General features: G+C 39.2%; 1 long non-coding RNA gene across 1 annotated transcript in view; it reads right to left on the bottom strand.

Annotated features, from left to right (window-relative positions):
- Positions 1-12,402: 12,402 nt before the first annotated feature.
- Positions 12,403-18,228, bottom strand: part of LOC121850126 — a 7,686-nt gene continuing 1,860 nt past the window's right edge. Inside the window, exons 2-3 of the long non-coding RNA XR_006085469.1 lie at positions 14,928-15,273; positions 12,403-12,683 (exon numbers count right to left, since the gene is read on the bottom strand). This is a non-coding gene — a long non-coding RNA (uncharacterized LOC121850126). The remainder of the gene's footprint in view (positions 12,684-14,927; positions 15,274-18,228) is intronic.

Raw genomic sequence — 18,228 nt, forward strand, 5'->3', positions numbered from 1 at the left:
ATATATTACACCCAGATGGAAATCTTTATAACTTGCGAGCTGTGTTATTTGGTTTCCTACATCTGGGTGATATAACCGATTTATTCCGCTAGCACTGAGGTTATTGGCAGCCACAGAATGCAGTGCTCCACTAATCCATTCAGAGCTATGGAAGCACAAAACCGTGGGCTGCCTCATCCATAGGAACTGCCGACTGAGGTTAGTTCTAACAAATAAATTCACGTTTCCCTGACAACCAGCATATATATCAACGTTGAGGTGCGGTAACCACATTTTTAAATTCAGAGAAAATGACCTTTTGTTCTTTTCGGCGTTTCTCTTTTACAAAAAGTGTGTTGGACCAGGATTGGTGGATATCTTCCTCATTTTGTGTCCGAGTAAAAACTACACATTTCAGGGTTTCTCATGAATTAAGAATCTCTCATTCTTGCAAAATAAAGCTTTATTTGCTGTTTCACATACGCAACCATTTATCGCACACAAAATACACAGTCACTACACTTTACAGTATTTCCTTTGAAGCACTTTGAGATGTCTCAATAACGTGATGAGATGCTATATCAAACACAAGGAGTCCTGTAGCTCAGTGGTTAGAGCACTCGTTTTGCAAGTGAGAGACCTGAGTTCAATTACAGGCAGAGGGCGAAACCTTGGGCAAGTTTCCTTACTCCACACGCCTAATAATAATCCCTCCAAAACAAAACTATAATAAATTGGTCATTTTCAATCCATGACTGTTTGTGGGACATTGTTGTGCGCAATTGGCTGCTGCGTTCGACCACAAATATACAGTCAATTCACTTTACAGTATATTCTGGGAAGCGCTTTGGGATGTCTAGAAGACGTGAAAAGCGCTATATCAAATGCAAGGATTATTATTATTATATTATTAGTTATCGCCTTTGTTATTGTATGTGTACTTTTAGTTCCATAATCATGTGCAAAGTGCATTTTCCAAATGGTGGACTGTTTTTATTAAAGGGAACAATTCTTCGTGCAAAAATATGTTAACTAATTAAAATGCTATCTGCTTGCTTCATGCCCATAAATAGCCCTCTTGTCAGGTCTAACTCGGAAAAGTGTACAGCTGCTAAATTTCAAAACATCTTCAAGGTTTCACTGACAAGTCTGATAGCATAGGGCTGCTTCGTAGATAAAGGAATCTCCTTCATTAAATGTCTAGTTGGATATTTTGAATGCAAACATAGCCTATGTTCTTAGTTCAACTACTATATGCACATGACATAGTGTTCACATTCAGACAGTTTTGCCCTAGTTGTGTTTATGCACCACTGCAAATCACTAGAATGCCTGACCCTGTGATGCACCCACAGGTGTAGGTAATGCAAATTTTTAAACATAAAATATGCTTCTGTCAGATGGTCATAAGTAGAGGCACTCAGAGCAGTCCGAGAAGTGTATCGGGCCCTTAGTTGAAAGAGTTGAGTAGAGTATGCTGGCCAAGAAAATGAGTGTGAAGATAAGGGCAGAAGAATCTAAAATTAAAATATGTTTCAAAACATGTTTACTATCCATCTGAACAGTTTCCCTGTCAATGAGAATATCCATCATCATAACAATCCTTACATTTGATGTAGCACTTTTCATCTTGGGAGGATGTTTGAAAACAATGCTTTGCAGTATTTACTACACAGAAGTGTAGTGACCGTGTATTTTATAGGCGAACGCGGCAGCCAATTTGCACACAGCAATTTTCCACAAACAGACATGCACTGAATGATCAATATTATCTGGGGGATTGTTGGTTCTAACACTGGGAAAAACTCCCTTCTCTTTTCGAAGAGCCATGGCATCCACCTACACAGGCAGGCAGGGACCTTGGTTTAACATCTCATCCCACAGGAAGGACATATCCACGTCGGGTATGCTGGTGACAATGCTGACCAAGGAGTGACTGCCCGTTACCGAACGTGTGTCTGATTTCAAAAGGTGCGGTTATTCAGAGAGACCCAGACACCTGACTGATTGGGTAATAGCTCAAAAAATGTAATGTTCAGCTGAAAAAATGTCTCAAAGTGGAATTCAATTGAGGATGAGGACTTTGAAAGAAAAAGAACCTTTTTTTTTAGAAAACTGACTGGGCAAGCAGGGGTTAAAAGACTATTTATTAAACTATTCTACATCTTAAAATTAGGAATTATTCTTTGCCATGATTGTAGAATTTTTATTCTGATAGTACTTCCTTCTAGGCCACAGTGTTCAGTCCCATTAATCAATCTGTATATTTACAAACAGTATCTACGATTTGCTGTGTATTCCAAATGCCTCAGTGTCCCGCACTGTATAAATCACAGGGTCCAGCACCCACCTTGTGTCTGGTCCACTATGATCCTATTCAAACCCCTGCCAATTTTTATCTCGTTTTGGTTTAACTTTGTACATTAGAGTTTAATTTTACACCTAGTGTGGGAGACAGTGATGTATGAGTTACATCAAGCATTCCTGAAATTATACAGTCCGTGGAGAGTTGAGTCTTGGGGAGTGTCTTCTCCCTGCAGCAGGGTGGGTGAAAGGAGGTCGGTAGTTGCCCTCTGAACCTTGGCACCCTGCCCTACACAAAAATCACCCTCAGCCTGAACACCATTTATTGATTTTTTTATATATAGTTTTAAATCTTGTTCAAATTATCTCAGGCGGTGACCTTCACCAGGTGAAACACAACTATTCTGTGAAAGAAGAGAAAGGGTTGGAAGGAAAGACAAAGGAAGAATGGTTGAACGTAAAGCCATTAATAAAATTATCCACATAACAGCAGGTATCACTATCACTGTCCAGCTAGGTTTTATCTGCACTACTAAACTACAGAGCATTTGTATTTGTATTTCTGTTTTAAAGTGCTTAATCTCATGAATGGTTGCTTTATGTACCTTTGTAACCCCTGCAGCAGTATGAATAATGGTCACTTCTCACCAGCATTCTCAATTTGAATTTGTGTTAGTACCTTGCTCTCTTTTACAGTCTGCTAAGAACAAGTGTCCCATGAAAATATTATGTGAATCTGGCAAAGTGTGCACTGCTATTACCACGTAAACTCCCATTGATCACAGACCTGAACTATCTATCCAATTATTTACCACAGTGCGCTATGTTTTAACCAGTAGAATAATACCAAAGAACGATGGCCACAATGGACGACAAGATGAGCTCAGCAGCTGTGTCTCAATGGAGCCTGAGTCTCAAAGTGTTATTATCAGCTGACCTGCCTGACCCCAGGACAGTGCAACTAACCCCACACTGCACAGTAGTCTGTTCAAAACTTCCCTCGAGAACATGTAGCTGCTGAAAACCACTGGAATGATTAACCCTTATGTGCAGTAGAAGTTGCATCAAATCAAGCTAAAATGACCTATTAATACTTCACAATGCACGGGAAATAGATTTTCTCATGAATTTCTTTATTTTCTTCAATAATGTGTGGTACAGCTGATGCCTGTCTACTCTAACCTCAAGGCAGTTTCAATTTATGCATTATTTCTGCAGTCAGCGCAATACGTTTCAGGACAAATTTAAAATATGCCACGTAGCTTCATACACAGTCCCACATTCTATATTTCTCTTGTAAATAAGGTTGTGATTTCCTTCAAGCTTAGCAGCTTAGTCTGCGAAAGACTGATTTCAGTGCTTCTTACGCCTCGGACCTCTGTTAAAGATATATTCAGTCATAATGTTATAACAGTGCATTATTGCCCAGGCCAGTGCTGGTTAGTTTAAGGCACCAATATTATAAAGGCTGACCCTGAGAGTGTAATGAATGAATCCATTATATAAAGGCATTAAATGGTACTTGAGATTTGCCTGGTTTTCAGGTACGTACACTGCCTTTATGAGTTTTTGTGACAGGTTGTGTAGTTTAAAGAGGGAATACATAGGAGTACAAATTTCTTTTGACACTGTACGTATACCCTCAGAACATATTACAGTCAGGCGTGACAACTTCCCTGAGCCAGAAACGGAGTGAGGGGTTTGCAGACAAATCTACTCTGAGGTCTCAATCTGTGCGGTATAGCTCTTCAAGCACACAATGTGCCTTCTGTCAAAGACCTGCCTTTTTGTTTCTAATTATATTTGGCATATTTCTCCATAAAGATATAGAAATTGTAACACAGGTCATGGTACCTAAACATGTTAAAACATTACAGGAATGATCTTTGGAGGAATATATACAATAGTAAGCGACACAAAACATGAAAATGTTCGACTGTTTCTCACATCAGGCCAATGCATTAACCATGACAGATCATTCCACCGATCCATTGAATTCCAAACATTGAATACTAAATCAGCATTCGGATTTTTGAGTCTGATTGTCCCAAATCTGAACCCTTTTTGTTTCGAGGAGGAACTTCTGAATTAAATTTGCAAGCATTGCATACGAGAATGAGTCTCTATCAGGTTAGGCCAGGACTCTGGACTCATTTAAGAAAAAGCTTGATGATAGGGTGGGTATTCTGGAAGATTGGAATCCAATGGGCCAAAGGGAAGTTCTTCATCTGAACCTGTCTAGCGATCTCGTGATCTCGGCCTCCAGAGAATTGGAATATGTACTACCAGGGATTGGGTATGTACCCAATCACTAGACTGCTGACCTCACCTCCCGGCCAGTCAGGCTCCGCCACCGTTAAGCGCTTTGAGACACTATCCTGTGTGGAGGGCGCTATAAATGTGTAAGCTGTTGTTGTAGTTCCTACCTAATTACTTGGAAAAGTGGACCCAAATGACCATGACAGCAGACCCCAGGTTTTTATTCAAATTTCATGCTTCAACACAGCTGGCAGGGCACCCAACCTGGGAGAAGGGAAGGAAAGATGATAAAAGCATAGCCTTAAGATGGGTTTTGAAAGTGGGAAAGGAGCGAGTGAGTTGGAGGATGAGTTGGAGGATGAGTTGGAGAATGAGTTGGAGGATGGGGCAGAATGACTGAAACCTCTCCCACCAATGTTTGGGTGGATAGTAGATACAGAAAACTGTTCCAATCTGAGCACTGAGACTGGCAGAAAGGGATCCAACCCTTTTCCACAGTGTAGGATGTTGATCAGGAAATGCTGTTTCTGCTGTTCAGGTAAAATCCAACTCATAGATTATCCTCAAAGTGTCGCCTACGGAGGATAGAATGGAGTGAGTCACAGTTTTTAGTATAGTGAGGAACATTGCTTTGGTCAGCAGGTATCTGTTTACATGGCAACACAGCTCACACTGATATTTCAGGATTTCTTTCTGCCAAATTGATATATAAAAAAAAATGGCCCGGTATCGAGTGTTTTGGATTACAGAACAACAGGTTCCACATGCTATGAGGAGGGTTTAAACCTTTGATCTTTGGTTGACATCCCATTCAGGATCCAGAGGTAAAACTGCTGCAAATAAAGCGAGAATGTAGTTGTCTTCACCACTGAGGGCAACTTCAATTTAACCCCAGCCAATGACAATGGAAAGATGCAGTGAGAAAGGATCTTTCTCATTACCTGAAATTCACTTAAAGCAGTTAGGGCTTTGTAATATACAAACGTAATGATTGGAAATGTGCCTGGATTGTCATGATTTTAGCAAATAAATTCACGGATGGCCCGAATCACATACTTGGGAGGAAACAGAACCATCCCTTGTTTTCAACCAATTAGCTTCACAATATTTGGGTCTCAAACTAGCACTACTTATGGTCAGTAGAATACTCTCCCCTTGAAATTCTCAAGGTACAAAGTAAAATACCTTGGTCAAGAAGTTCTGAGGTCAATGGCTTCCAAGTGCTTTAAGACTATAAATATATAAGACTATGTACTATAAGACTATGTGCTAGTTACATTCTAGTTCATGTAAAGTATATCATATACCGATTGCTTAATATAGCAGCAGCTTCAGTTTGATTCGATCGGAGAATCGAGACAATCAAGATTACTGATTGGAGCTGTAAAGGTAAAGTGGGTATAATTAACAGATTAATTTGACCAGTGGTGACTTGGTAATAAAAGTGAAAATTAATTACTGTTCCTCTTATTTTTGGAACAGGTTTGTTTACTTATACACGTACAGCTATAGCACCCCCCATCCCACCGAAAGATAATACCAGTCAGAAAGTAATTTGTTAATATACACTGAAGTGGGTAGAGTGCTGGACACATGTTACTTACATGACTGTGTTCTGTGCAAATTCTTTGGGGCCTATTTGTTTAAAATGTTGTGCATTCCACAGAGTTAAGACTCTCAATGAATTTAGGCAGATACACAGCAGAAATGCATGCCACTGTCTTTGTAAGTATAAGCCCCAGAGCCCATGCTGGCTAGGAATAACCCAGAATAATATGGAAGAGAATCTACTCAGGGAAAAGGGATCACTGGAGTGATTAATCTACCTTTGTCTGGTAGACAAATCACTGAATGAGCCCGAATGGATCAAGTGACTCCGCAAATAACCAGTTAGTAAGGGACAACTAAAACCTTGCATTTTCTATGTTTTAACAATATATAATTTATAGTAATAAATTTAACATATAACTGATGCCACACTTAAAACATTGTGCTATGTAATTCTGTAAAATGGCTTACAGGCTCACCATTACTACACTAATACTGTTAGTTATACTATTAATCATTTTTAAACTAGAGCAAATGTTTTTAAAAGCAGCATATTCGAAACCTCAGTCTAAAGGGTTCCCATAAATTCTTGAAATATATTGTTCAGTATGCAAGGTTTAGGAAGTAGATCAACAATCCACAGAATCCTTGAATGCTCTGCAAGACCACAGCACAGAGAACACTCAGTTATAATGAATTCTGGGCAAGGTTTTACTGTCAGTGGAAAGTGTATTTTGGCATTTGTTTACAGGGTACTGGAAGTAGTGTACAAAGAACATTCCACATTAAAAACTCGGTTAAAGATTTTAGCAGGCCAATACTTCAGTCTCTCAAAACTACAGACTGGAATTGCAGGTCTTTAAACAACCCATCATGATTATAGCGTGTGTACTTGCTCATGTTTGAGTTCCTACCTGGATGTAAATTTTGGCAGCATGTTACATCAACAGATGGAAAATATCAGGTTTGAATTTCAGTCACTTTAGACTGTATAAACAGTAAAACGAAACTCATATTTATCAATGTCGCTACATTAGAGCATTATCCTGTAGTTTGTTTGCACTGTGGAGAGAACAAGCTGGGTTCCAGCAAAACCTGGGAATATATAAAACATCCCTTTGATTGTATGGAAAGATGGCAAATTATGAGTGGACATATTCATCAGTGAATTGTGATAGAATCCCAGTTAGCTAATTATTTCTACTGCTCATTTAGATTAGTTCCAAGCAAATACTTATGACTGGTTTATACTGCTGGGGTGAAGTGATGCCACTTACAGTAAAGTGATATGGAGTTTGAAGCCTGATTTCTACCAGCATGTCCTCATCTCGCGTGATGGCTCTTTCCTACCATTACAAAGTGGATAAACTCCACTTGGTTCATTTGATCACCCAAGAACTTCTAAGGGAACGCTTGGGATTGGAGCCAGTTTTTGATACTGCCCACTACATTTCTACCATAGTGGTGTGAATAGAAGTCTTTCCAAAAGTACCTGGTTATGGACTCCCCAGCAGCAGGGTTAAGGCATGATTCACTTCTGAATTGTACCACTCAACCCAGTATTATAGGGAACTTTTCATGGCAAACTGCCACAAAAATCCAGTATAAACTCAGCTTCAAGTTTATTTTGGTTTCGTAACAAAGGATTGCAAAACATACAAATTACTGATTTATCTAATTAAACGTTCTTTATATGCAATGCATCATTCATTAATCAACCGTTAATGATTTTTTTTGACCATGAGTAATTAACTCACAAAACTTGGTTTGATGCTTCTCCCAGCAAAAATATTGCAGTCATCACCGTGAGTGTCATTTTTCAAACTATCTTTTTAACTCCTTAACTGTGGTGTTCAATATACTCTGAGTCAAATATGTCAAATATTTTGTGAGGAGGCGTAAAGTGAAGCAGAGAATCAGGCGACAAACAAGTCTGTAAAATAATTTCTGATTCCTGAATCCTTCATATGTCTGTAGCCATTAATGCCATCGCTAATGTGATGCCTTCTATTTCAGGAGGTGGCGATAATGCTATTTAGTGGAGATTATGCACGTTACCTGCATCATCTGGAAAACAGGTCCATATCGACTGAATGCATGTTCTGGTCTCAACCACCCTTCCTGGCAACCTATTCCAGTCCTTAATTGCCCACTGGGTAAAGAAAAACTTCCAAGTGTCTCTCCTGAAACAGCCTTTTGGAAAACTAGACTTCTGGTCTCTTGTTCCACTGTCTCGGGATTTCCTTGTCTTGTTCTGAGGTGAGGTTAAAGAAAATATATTTTCAGAAAATACTGATTGGAAAGAATAGGATATAAAGGCCCCTTTTGGACTTTAGGCAGGGAATAATAAACCTAAATTCAAAAATATAAAAATTGTGCAGAGAGAGAATAGAGTTGAATAGATGACAAGAGCAGGCAAGGGATGCAAGAATCATTTTTTAAAACAAATAATTGTTTAATATCATATCAGTTTAAGGTCAATATTACAACAATAAAGGTCCCAATATTCAAGTAACTTAATTAGTGCAGTATTAGAATAGTTTCCAGTGTAACTGTACATGATCTGAAAGCTTACAGAAAAGTGGGAGTTTTACTACATATACTAGCACATGTAATGCCCACTCTCTATGTTACTGCATTTGAAATTGAAATTAGATCTGAAATGATTTCTACGCCCAGTATTTACGATCACACATGCTCCTCCATGATCTGGCTCACTGCTCATAAGGTGGTAAGCTTCCGTGTTAACAAGAGTGACAAACTCTCCTGTAGTCAGTCAGAGAGACTTCAGTGTTCATTTCTTAATGTTGGGTGGGTTATTCCACTCCTTACTGCCTGCTATTATTAGGGATAATAGTTGGTTGGAGGGATAGGTGCCTCTGTTGCTGAGTATTTTTGAACCTTGGTTTGCCATGTTCCCAGCAGGCATTTGTTCAGATTCACAGAGATATGGATTTCAGTTTCTATTGAACTGGATGCAAAGAATAAAAAGAAGGATCAACAGAAATTACAATGTCTCATAAGTGACAATTACTAATGAGTTCCCGGAATAAGGAAAACAAAAATATGTCACATCAATTCATAGGAACCCTGCTGCATTGCAATTTACTTTAAGATAAATGTTCCTGGCATTGGCATGACACATTTTGGTTATGGAAGGACTTAGAAATCACCAAATATTAGACTCTTAACACTTTACATTTCTCTCGATATTCCTCAAATGCTCCCTTCAACCCATAATTTCCAGGTTTGAAGGACAATGCTGCCTTTCATTATTACTTTATTTATGGAGGCAGTCGAGAAATCTACCAGCTATAGTCAAGACTTTTGGAATGCCTCCAAACAGTGTGAAAATGAATAATAGTAATCACCACGTGCATTAGAAATGCATTGTCCTCAAGAATATGTTTGAGACTAATTAGGAAAAGCCCCAGATCCAAATAAATCTGTCTGAGATTAAATAAATGAAGAGGTATTTTCTCTGTTGCAAGGCAACCTCTTGCTTTGGTGTCACTGGGACACCAGAGATTGGAAACAAGGGATATGTGGTAATTAAAGACAATGGGTTATGTCTCTATCCAATCATACTCATGCCTATTTACATGAAAAACATATAAAGCATGTTCTTTCCAATTGCACAGGAAGAGTTATGTGATATTGACTATGAAGACTAATGATGTAGATAGTATATAGTTGCAACATTAACAATAAACTTTAATTTTAACAGCAAGACAAGATCCTAAACTGCTGAATTCTTGAAGCAGTTGTTAATGAGATTTAACCTCAGCACTGGTTTGCTTCTCGAAGTCTGCTTATATCACACAAATCCAATGGATTACCTTTCAAAGAATCCCCTCACTCTTCTTAATGTGCCCACATCATCTCACACAGCAAATCTAGACTGATGTTAGGATGTACACCAATGCACACCTTGCAATCCAGGTTTTGCCCATTTTAGTTAGAGAATTGTGAAAAATTCCAAATGAATCTGAATGGGACAGTGTATAGACTTAAAAAAGGTTGTGACTACTTTATTTTTTTAAGGAAAGCTTATTTGTTTACAAGAACTTAGAAGAAGTTGGAGAACTGTCTTGAAGGCATCAAAAAGCCATGCCTCCTAGCCTGCAAAGTAGAAGCGGGAAAATGTAATGCATCTCTACTAAAGAATCTTGCAATTATATCATATTGAAACGTCCTAAATGTCTCAACAGAGATTTCTGTAATTTTTCATGAATGTATACATGTAGGTGACCAGCAGCCAATGTGCACACAGGAATATCGCACAAACAGCCATGAGGTGAATGAACAATTTTCTTTTACCTGAGGAGTTATTTACCAGCACACCGGAGGAAACTCGCTTTTCTTTTCAAATAGTGGCCGGGGATCTCTAACATCCACCTGAACAGGCAGAAGGAACCTCCTTTGGATGTCAAATCTGAATAACGGTTCATTCAACAAACCAGTGCATCCGAACCACCTGCTTGGAGCAGGCTTGAACTCACAACCTTCTGACAGTGAAATTACTACCAACTGAACCAAGCTGACACCTAAAGCACGGAAGTGTATATTCTATGGATGTTCTATGACACCTATGAACTATATATTCAATGGATGCTTTATTCATTATCTATATCTATTTCAGCAACTTTACTCAAAAAAGATAGGGTCTATACGTTACCACTATATGTTACCACTAAAGTAAAATATAATTTAAATCAATGAAAAAATGCAAAAAGAAAAGTCATTTGCAGTGTATTTTCTTTACAATCATGTAATATTTGATAGGATTCTCTGCACATCACTGTCTAGTAGTACACATGATGTCTTTTAATGTTTGCTTTGGGTTATTTGATGGTTTACAAATATTTACATCATGCTTTACCACTGTATTCAACAAATCGGATTAAATGGGCTTCTCTGCAAGCCCGGTTTTGTAGCAGTAGGTCAAGGGACAGTACAACTGTTTTACCCTTTGAACCCACAGAATAGTGGAGAAACTGCACTTTTGGTTAAGCGATCAGATTTTTGGCACTCATTATCCAAACAATCTTGCAGATTTTAGTCGAGTACTATGAAAATGCGTAACTTGATTATATGTTAGCAAAGGCTGCAAGCAAGGAAAAATACATGTGTAATAGCCTAACATTAACAAACTTTGCAGCTTGAATATGAGTTATCTGCACATATTACAAAATTATCATGCCCATATGTTAACATATCAGGTTGGACCAACAAATGTCTTCTTTCAGTAGTTCATGAGTGGTTTGAAAGGCTGTTCATCAATGTATAAAGTAGAAGCTTCTAGAATTCATATAGGCATACAGGCATAGGAACACTGGTACAGTCAGTTGCATTGCATATATTGGCTATGCCAAATAGTTTATAAAAGGTTTGCATAATTCAAGTACAGTATGTTCCATCAGCAGGAAATTTAATAATGCGTGGTGCTCTTCTGTCAATGCATCAATTACCATTATTATTGAGTGACTTACGAACTGCTGGCTAAGACCTACAATGTCACCTACTCAAGTCTAAAATAACCCAGAGGCAAGAAAAAAAGAATCCAAGAGCAGCAAAAAATGGAACCTCAAGGGACAGTCTTCTTGTTCTCAGAATCCTCGGAGACAGGGTGTCCTTTAACGTGTCCACAAGGCAATCAACTGTAGCACCTGAGATATGAAACCTTTTATCCTTCAATAACAAGTCATTGGAGAAATGAGAACTAGCTGCTCCCATTCTGTTTGTGGGACACTGCTGTGCGCAATTGTTTTGCGTTTCGCCCACAAAATACACAGTAAATCCATTTCACAATATATTCCGTGAAGTGCAGAGTTATTATTATTATTATTATTATTGTTTTGATCAGCTATGCCAGGTATCCAAAGTCCAAACTGATGACAACAGCAACAACAAAATACAAAGGCAATGAATTACTCCCACACCTTGAACTCTGTATTGACTTATGTCCATATTGCACCACCTAATAATAATGTATTTCTGATAAATTATTGTACACACGAGTTTGTGAGAATTAAAGCTTTAAACCCTGCATTGAAATGTATTTAGTGAAAACAAAAACAGCGAGGTGAAAGTTTTAAATGAACATAAAATTCCTCTCAGCTTCATTAAACTGGAGAAACCAAAATTGGTGCAGTTCAATGAAACATGTACAAGATAGGATGTACGAATCATTTGAGACGATTCATTCTTATTCAATCACACTGAAAATATAGCATTCGATTTGGCTGAACTCTATCATTTCAAAGCCAGTTGAGTACAGACAAACCTGATGGAGTATACCTTCATGAGATACTCTGAACATGTGACTGATGTCAGCCAATTATCCTTATCAGTGTCTCATCAGCAGAATGGGAATCATCCTTCAAGACTGACCAGATGTTGGAAAAAAAGGGAAACCTGCCAGCTCTGGTCTTTCCAATGGAGAGATCCCCATCACAGTCCCAACTCATTTATTTCTTCATATAAGATCAAATACCAGTGAAGCACTTCCCCATCTACTTGTGCACGTCTTTCAATGATCCTTTATCTGCGACATATATAATCGAATCCCTCCTGAGGTTGTATACTGCTTTCTAAAATAGAATTAAAGAGCATTTCATGACAATTAGTTCAGGTTTGGTATTTGAAATTTTGATATCTCAAATATTTGTGTCCTTAAAATGTCACTACTGTGAGAATTCTACCACCAGGTAGTTCAAATATACTGGTAATGAAACAGACACGTTTATTTCACTAAAATTAAACATTTTTTCCCAAGTGTGAGCCCCAGAAGGGGGGGGGTGGAGGGGTAAGCGGAGAGCATCAGTCCAGAGATATGGTGGGGCCCATGATTGCTTCAGTACATTGCTAAGATGGCATCATGAGACACTGCACCACAGATATACAGATAGGGCCATTTGTACAATAGGTACAATAATGATTATGATCAGCAAGTAGAATAAATACTTGCACTTTCACCTCGTGAACTGAGTGTCACTGCCTGTATTACTCAGTAAGTCATACTATAATCAGTCCTTGAGAACACAGTGGTTCTTCCCAAAGAGCAACCATAAAAATACTGTACAGTATAAATTTGTTTTTTTTCTTTGCACAGCTGCATGAAATAACTAACATTCTACAGTACCTCCTTAAATCACAAGCTGCGTGTTGGCAATTCAACAGCAGATGACGTGAGTGTTGAAGAGGTTAACTGTTGATGGGTGAGACAAGTAACAGGGACATAGACATTTTCTGCGAGGAGACGAGTCAATTGGCTCATGCATATGTGCCACTGAGTGAATGTTTTCAAATTGCTAACAGCCATGAGAATCAACCTTGTGGCTAATCATGGCTCCAGATTCACATAATTGCAATTAGACAAGTATGAATTCATACAGAGGAATTTTAATATAGCATTTGAAAAAAAAAGTCAAACCAGTTTTTTTTTTAAAAAAAGGAATGTTGCCAATAAGCTTTTCAGTCTAGTGCCTTAAGGTCTGACTTCCAATGGTAACAACCGATTCCTGCCTTCCAGATACATGCTCCAGGTAACGTTTAGAACTGAGCTATCTTGGAATATCCACTGATACATACATTTGCCTGACAAACAAGATAGAAATCAGATCAGACTCCGGAGAATTTTAAGAATGAAAGGGAATGATTGAAAGGCGCTCAGACTCACAATCAATTAAAGAGCCATTGCTTGAAAGAAACTTATGTTAAAGTCGTTCTATAGCTGCAGGCAGCACTGGATTTTTGCAAGGACATGTCAATTTATATATATATTATATATATATGTATATATATAGGGTAAACACGTTGCTACAAAAATGACTTAACTTGAACGTGTATTCAATATGATATCTGCCACACGCGTGTTAACAGCAAACTTTCTTAAGTAAGAGTTTTTAATTGAATTGTAAAGATTGTTTTGTGGGAATAAAAAGGGGTGGATTGATGCACACAGGGTACAAGTGGCTGCATAAAAAGTTGCCTGCATTGTTCTGCCTCACCAGAAACTGACACCCACTTTCTGAGCAAGCGATGGCTTTTTTTTTCTTTGCGCTGTGTGGCAAAAAAAAAATATCGGTTCGCAAAATCTAACCATTCCGAAAGAATTCTGAAAGAAGTATCGAGGAAAGAAAGACCTCAACAGAATTAGCTCAGGTATAATTTGTCTGCACTAACCTCCCCTGGCACTGATCTGTCAATTGGGCAGAATTTGCCAAAATACACCAACGCGTTTCTTTTTACACACAAAAAAACACATCGTTATTGAGAACCGACACCGAGTTCGCAAGTGCAATAATAATTCCCGTACCCAATAAATGATTTTATTGTTTTGTTTTCACGACCCGAAGTGCTTAATTTGTCGGGGACTTCTGTGAATCAATGATTTTTTTTTATTGTTGAAATAAATATGCATTTCAATACACCTATTTTACAGGTCTTCTTCGCTCTCGTTTGTTCCTCCCACTGCTATATAAAAAAAAGGGACTTCGTTTAAAATGTTGTTTTTTTTTTGTAAAAAAAAATAGTATTCTCCGTGGGCTCTTTACAGAAAATGATCAAATGTGTTGTAGTAAAAATGCGGCTGATTGAAGAGGGAGACAACAACATTTGTAATATTTTCTTTTGGGCGATGGAGTGATTTAACACTGTCACCCTGTGGTTCATTGCTGATGGAAAGCGAATGTAAGGTGTGCTTCATTTGCCGAATAATACATTAGATCCATTCCTCTCTCAACCTGCCCTGCACAGACCTGGTATCTAAAGTTCCCCCAGTTGCAACGTACATTACACAAATGACACAAAATGAGGGGGAAAAAAGAACTGACCTTTTAATGCATCAAAGTGCAAATCATCAGCACAAGAGTGCAGACACAGCATTGTTTTAGCAGAGAGTTAGTTACTGCGAAATTCACAGTCGGAGTTTACAGCACTAAATGTTATTTAGCTTCAAAGTAAACTGCAATGCTTATTGGCTTTCTGTTGGCATAGTTTTGTGTTTACTCCTTCGTGCTGTTGGGTGGCTCTCTGTTAAAAAAATTTTTGGGGGGTCAGTTTCAAAACTAAGAGTTTAGTTTATAACTTTTTTTAAAAAAACACAGAGCGATTGGACTTTCAGCTCCTTGGCTTTGGGCGATGCTCTGTCGCCGTTTTCATCGCACATACCTTCCTCACCTGATGAAAAGAGAGGTGCATTAGGGCCCAACAGATTCCTTAGGAATTACTTTAACTAACATATTAAGAGGGTAATTTTACATTCTCGTAAGGCTACGGCACACACTTTTAAACTCCCACGTTTTCAATTGCAAACATCAACTTGAATCCACGCTGTGGCTATTTGCCAGTGTTGGGAGAGAGTTTGAGATGCTGTGATTTTTCCCCCCACCTCTTTCCCCAAAATGAAATTCCTTTACCCCGGGCTAAGCTAATGATCTGCTAATAAGATGTGAAACAGGATATGATCTGTACGTGAATACACCGGATGCATATAAATATAGCCACAAAGCAGAGAGAAAAAAATGCCTCGGTCTTTTGCAGAACGCTGAGACGCACTGACATCCAGTGAAATAAAATGCTTGACAGAGCTCAAAATGAACTGATCAAATATGTGTGTCAGATCGTCTGCGAGGCATCAGCTCAAACCAGAGCGACTTTCAGAGGAATCATAATCTCTGTCCACTACATACAACGTCAAACCACCAGCCTCTCTCGCCTGCTTCCAGCACAAAGCTGCTTTGCTGGGGGGGGATGAATGCAAGATCTAGTCTGGTAGATTTATTGTTAGGACTCCAGAAACTGCACAGAACCCGCCCAAATCATTACAATCACGACTGGAAAGGTATAAAAATCCACAACTATCACTCATCTGGGAGCCAGGCAGAGCAAAGGACTTCAACAGAGGGGCTGAAGGATACCCTACCCTCCCACTCTAGGACATTTGACTTCTGCAGGAACTTGAACAGGATGTCTGTCTTACCTGAACTCCCCCCACTCCCCCCTTATCACCACACACACACACACACACATTCTTATGCATTGCAAAGATTTGCTCGCAGTGGCTCTGCAGAAGTGTTCGTCCACACAGACCCCACACATTAGTCAATTTCACGCTAATAGAATCATTCTGAAGATCATTTTAATATCCCGCCGCAAACGAAATCAATTGTTAGTGCCGAAAAAAGTCAAAGTTACCAAGGCACATCGGAGGCTTTTTAATTTAATTAAAAAAAAATTTTTTTTAAAAAAAAGGCCGATGTGATTGTAAAGAGTTTGATGCGTCTGTAACACGAAGGAGAGACAAGTGGTGGTGGTGGTGGTGGGGGGTGGGGGGGAGATCCCAGGAAAACGCTCAATCGAATTTCGGCATGTAATCTCTATTGATTATTTGGCGTTGGGGTGATGGTTAATTCGTAGTCCCCAGACACTCGGGTAAATGGGTAATTAAAAGTGTCATCTTCAACCTTTTTCGCACTGCACAGTCTGCGATTCGCATGTGATGCCTTTCGCCTTCTGAAAGCGAAACGTTTTCGAGACCAGCAACTTCAACACCTGCATCTCTCTGTCTGTCCACCCACACACACACACACACACAAACACACACACAAACACACACACACAGCAAAAAAATAAATTAAAATAAGCCAAGGGAAAAATATATATCCTTTGAGCTTTGTCATCTACCGAATAATTCTTTACGGCGGCGCGTTAGATTCTTGCAAATGTTGGAACAAGTAACTCAAGTGGTATTTTTTTAAAAAAAAACAATATTGTGTAGTTCTAAACTTTGCGGTGCCCAACGCTGACTGTGACTTCAACGCATGTTGCGACGATGGGGGTTAGAAAGAAAGTACAGAAATCAAGGGCTTGTTCATTCATTTCATCTCATTTCATTCATTTTCATTCATTCATTCATTTTCATTCATTCATTTTCATTCATTCATTCATTCATTCATTCATATCCCGCAATGCCCAGGTCACACCTGTATTACCTGACGGGAGATGGAGACATGTCAACCCGATCATTTGACTTTGATTTGCAATAAAGTATTTCACGATGGTTTTGGGGAGGACAGGGAGGTTCTGCTTATTCAAGATCACAGCTACCAGAGCTAGTTTTGACGGGCAAGGTGTGTGTGTTTTCATCGGGGGAGGGTGTGTGTGTGTGTGTTTGTATGTGTGTATGTGTGTGTGGTGTGGGTGGGGGATGTGTGTGTGTGTGTGTGTGAGTCTGTTGCAGCAAATCGTGTTGATTTCACCGCATTGAAAACGATACCCCAAAAAAAGTGCGGGGCGGGTGGGTGAGTGGGTGAGTGGAGGATGAAACAATGTGATGGACTGATGGATGGATTGGACCAGATAGTGCATTTTACAATTAGAATTGAAGTGGCAGATCCTGCGCCTATTCCGGTGTCGATCTGAATCAATGCAGCTTATTCTACATATCGCTTCTCGAGGGATTTCACGTCCAACTCTGGTCACCAGCACCCGCCGATCTATTACTTTTATTTAGTTTGACCGTCAGCCGAAAACTTTCGTGTGTCGTGTGCATTTGCCACCGAGATCACACGTAAGTGTCTCGGGAGCGTTGGGTCGTTATTCGTTGTCCTGTGATCCAACGCTTTCTCAACGATATTAGCCACACACAAAAAAACTTCGCTGAAAAAAGCAACTGAACGGCAACATAACGCCACGCTTTGCATTACTTTTCTCTCTTTTTTTTCACACACACACAAAAAAATACACAAATCCGTCACAGCTTTGTGGGAAAAAACACACACACACGTCGCCAATTACCTCGAGAGTACAATGTTATATTTTGGTGGTGGGTGTGTGTGTGTGTGTGTGTGGGGGGGGGGGGGGGGGGGATAAAATAAAGCTAGTTACCAAATGCACACACACACACACACATACATACATACACACACACATACATACATACACACACACAGACAGAGGTGCGTACAAAGTGAAGCCGCTGTCATAGATTTTAAGGGGCGACGTGGGACAAATGGAGTGGGGTTTGTGGGAGCAATTTTTAAATGAAGGGTCGAAACTGAAAAGTTACGGCTTTTACTTCCCCTTTCTCTCTCTCTCTCTCTCTCTCCCGTGTGTGTGTGTGTGTGTGGATGT

Source organism: Callorhinchus milii, unplaced genomic scaffold, assembly GCF_018977255.1.
Source record: "Callorhinchus milii isolate IMCB2004 unplaced genomic scaffold, IMCB_Cmil_1.0 Scaffold14, whole genome shotgun sequence".
Classification (NCBI taxonomy): Eukaryota; Metazoa; Chordata; class Chondrichthyes; order Chimaeriformes; family Callorhinchidae; genus Callorhinchus; species Callorhinchus milii.